The following is a 3,143-nucleotide window of genomic DNA, read 5'->3' as shown; positions in this document are numbered from 1 at the left end:
AGGTTGAGGAATGAAATTTCTGGGTTTGTTCAAAGGAATAATGAGAGCTTTTGTGAAGCTTGGGAGAGGTTTAAAGGATTCCAAACTCAGTGTCCTCACCATGGCTTCAGCAATGAGTCACTTCTAAGCACCTTGTATAGAGGAGTGCTTCCCAAGATAAGAATGCTTCTTGATACATCATCTAATGGCAACTTCCTCAACAAGAATGTGGAAGAAGGATGGGAATTAATTGAGAATCTTGCTCAATCTGATGGCAATTATAATGAGGACTATGATAGGACCATAAGGGGCTCCTCAACTGATCAAGAGGACAAGTATAAGAAGGATTTGAAGATGGTCAATGAGAAGCTTGACAAGATACTCCTAAGCCAGTCCAAGTCCATTCACTTCATTGGTGAAGAAGAAGCTCCAGTTCAAGAGGGGGAGCCTGAGTTTGCTGATTTGTGCTACATGCAAAACCAGGGAGGATTCAAAGGCTACAACCAAGGAGGTTTCAAAAACAACAATCTCTCTTATAGGAGCACCAATGTGGCCAACCCTCAAGACCAAGTCTATCCACCTCAACAACCTCAACAACAATAAAACTACATCCCCAAGCAACAACACCAAGTGTTCCAGCCCCAATTGTGTCCCCCACCAGGGTTTCAGACTAACCAAGGCCAGGAACAAGACTTAAGAGCAATGATGCAACAGTTGTTGATTGGGCAAACACAAGGCAAGATTGAGGAAGCCAAACAGTTTGCTGAGTTGAATCAAAGGCTCACATCACAGTACAATGATCTGAACATGAAGTTTGAAGGTCTCAACTCCAGAGTAAAGTATATGGAGAGCAACATTGCCTCTACTTCAGCTCCTAAACCCAACCAACTCCCTGGAAAAGCTGTTCAAAATCCAAGGGAGTTCACTGCAAAAGCCATTCATATCTCTGATGAGGAAGTCACTGAGGACAGTGAAGTCCAAGTTTGGGGGAATTCATTAGTTACTGAAGCCCCAAGTGACGTTTGTGCAAAGCAACTGGAGTCCGCTATTGCACTCGACCAAGTACTCGAACAGCCACTCGACCGAGTGCATGCTCGAGTGGTCGATCGAGTTGCAGACTCAGAAGCTGTCAAGCTTGCTAAGTACATTCCTCCTGCTTACAAGCCACCTCTTCCATTCCCAGGACGTTTCAAAGCACAAAAGATTAAGGAGCTTAGGGAAATCATTGAGAGAAAGGAGATGATGGCTAAGCAACAAGAAGAAGAGAGGGTTTTAAAGGAAGAAGCTGTGGTTGAGGAAGTGTTGGCCATACAAGAGATCATCATTGCTTACCAAGAAGACGAGAGAGGACCTGCCTTGGAACAGTATGATCCATATCCTCTCTACAAAGTTTTTTTGCTTGATTTATCAAAGAAGAAGGCTGAAGCTCAAGATGAGAAGGATCTTGAGGACCTTGGAGGAGTTATCATTCCAATCAAGCTTAAGGATCCAGGTCCATTCTATCTGCCTTGCACACTTAGCTATCTTCACTACAACCAATGCCTTTGTGATTTGGGAGCTTCAACAAGTGTGATGCCATACTCCATAGCACAAAAGCTTGGGAGAACTGATTTCAAATCCACCAACCTTCATATATGTCTAGCTGATGGGTCAAACAAGGAGATAGTTGGAAGGTTGGAGAATGTCCCAGTCAAGATAGGGAAGGCAAGGGTTCACACTGATTTTGTGGTGTTGGAGATGGACAAGGAACTTGAAGATCCAATCATTCTTGGAAGGCCATTCCTAGCCACTGTTGGAGCAGTTATTGATGTCAAAGAGGGTCTTGTGACCTTGAACATTGCTGAAGATATAGCCATGAAGTTTAACATCTATAACCCAACCAACCTTCCTACCATTGATGATCAACCTTTTACTATCAAGGACAAAGGAGGTCAAGAAGGTTCAAGTGGTGAAGCAACTCCAAAGGCTAAGCTCTCCTTTCAAGATGATTCTGTGGAAAAGCTTAAGAGGTCAGTTCAATAGTTGACTAGTATGGTTGAGGATCTTCAAGTTAAGCTGAACAAGAGGTCCTTAAAGAAAGCAAGACCAAGGCTCAAAATCAAGAAGAAACATGGTTTGTGTGGTAAGGGTGAGGTGATCAAGGATCAACTTCACAGTGATCAAGAGGTTCCAGGGAGGATTTCATCACCTCCTTGGTATCTAAACAAAGCCTAAGAAGGCAACCAAAGTCAAGCTTAGTGACTTTAAACAAGCTCACTAGGGAGGAAGTCCCTAAGGTATCCTTTGTAAATATGGTTTATTTTCCTTGTAGTTTTGATGTGTTTTCTTTTATATTTGTGTTGGACAGGCTTTTAGGTGAAAATGTAGTTGGATAAGGAGAGATTTAGACTTGGAGAGGGAGACTCGCAGGCCCACTCGACCTGCCCACGAGAGGTACTCGACCGAGCTAGAAAGGAATTAAGGCCCATTTGATCTTCAAATCGCTAGAACGATCAAATGGAGGGAGGAACAAGAAGAAAAATTTTGAAATTTCAAAATTTGGTCCAGCTCGACCCCCCCACTCAAGCACGTACTCGACCGAGTCCCGGTCGATTCCCATCGTCGAGCTGCCCCAATCTCCACCTCCAAGCCATCAACAAGACCCCAACTACTCCTATGACAGCATGCAGATGGATGTGGACAACTACTTCCACAATCCCTAAGGTACCACTATCACCTTCACTTGTAGATATCATTGCATTTGACATTGTGTTTTGTTTTTTGTTTTTCATCTTGAATCCTCAATCAAATTTCTTTCACACAGGGACTGTGTGATTTAAGTTTGGGGGAGGGTTTGAGATAGCATTTGACATTGTGTTTTGTGATTCTTATTTCAAATTTTTAGCATCATCATGTTAATACTTGCATAGCATCTAAGGCATAGAAAAACCCTAAAAATTTGAAAATTTTTACAAAAATCTTTATAAAAAAAGAGTGTTCATGTAGTTTGCACTGCACATAAGGATCTTGTTTAGCATGTTTCATGTAGGATTGTATAGTATTTGCATTAGGGATCTATGATGAGTATTCCCTTGTTAGCTTATTTATTCACTAGACTAGGATCAATGCCCAAGTTAATAGTACTTTGATGCTAGTTGAGTGGTTAGAAGCATAAGATTGAACCA

At 42.1% G+C, this 3,143-nt stretch overlaps 1 non-coding gene across 1 annotated transcript; it reads right to left on the bottom strand.

Annotated features, from left to right (window-relative positions):
- LOC147928970 (small nucleolar RNA R71) lies at nucleotides 1-107 on the bottom strand. Its single transcript, XR_015581047.1, has one exon. It is a non-coding gene; the product is annotated as a small nucleolar RNA R71 (small nucleolar RNA).
- Between the last annotated feature and the right edge of the window lie 3,036 nt (nucleotides 108-3,143).

The sequence above is a fragment of the Camelina sativa genome, chromosome 14, assembly GCF_030686135.1.
Source record: "Camelina sativa cultivar CO46 ecotype springtype chromosome 14, ASM3068613v1".
Taxonomy (NCBI): Eukaryota; Viridiplantae; Streptophyta; class Magnoliopsida; order Brassicales; family Brassicaceae; genus Camelina; species Camelina sativa.
The sequence above is the reverse complement of the archived record's forward strand: the minus strand, read 5'-3'. Positions and strand labels throughout refer to the sequence as shown.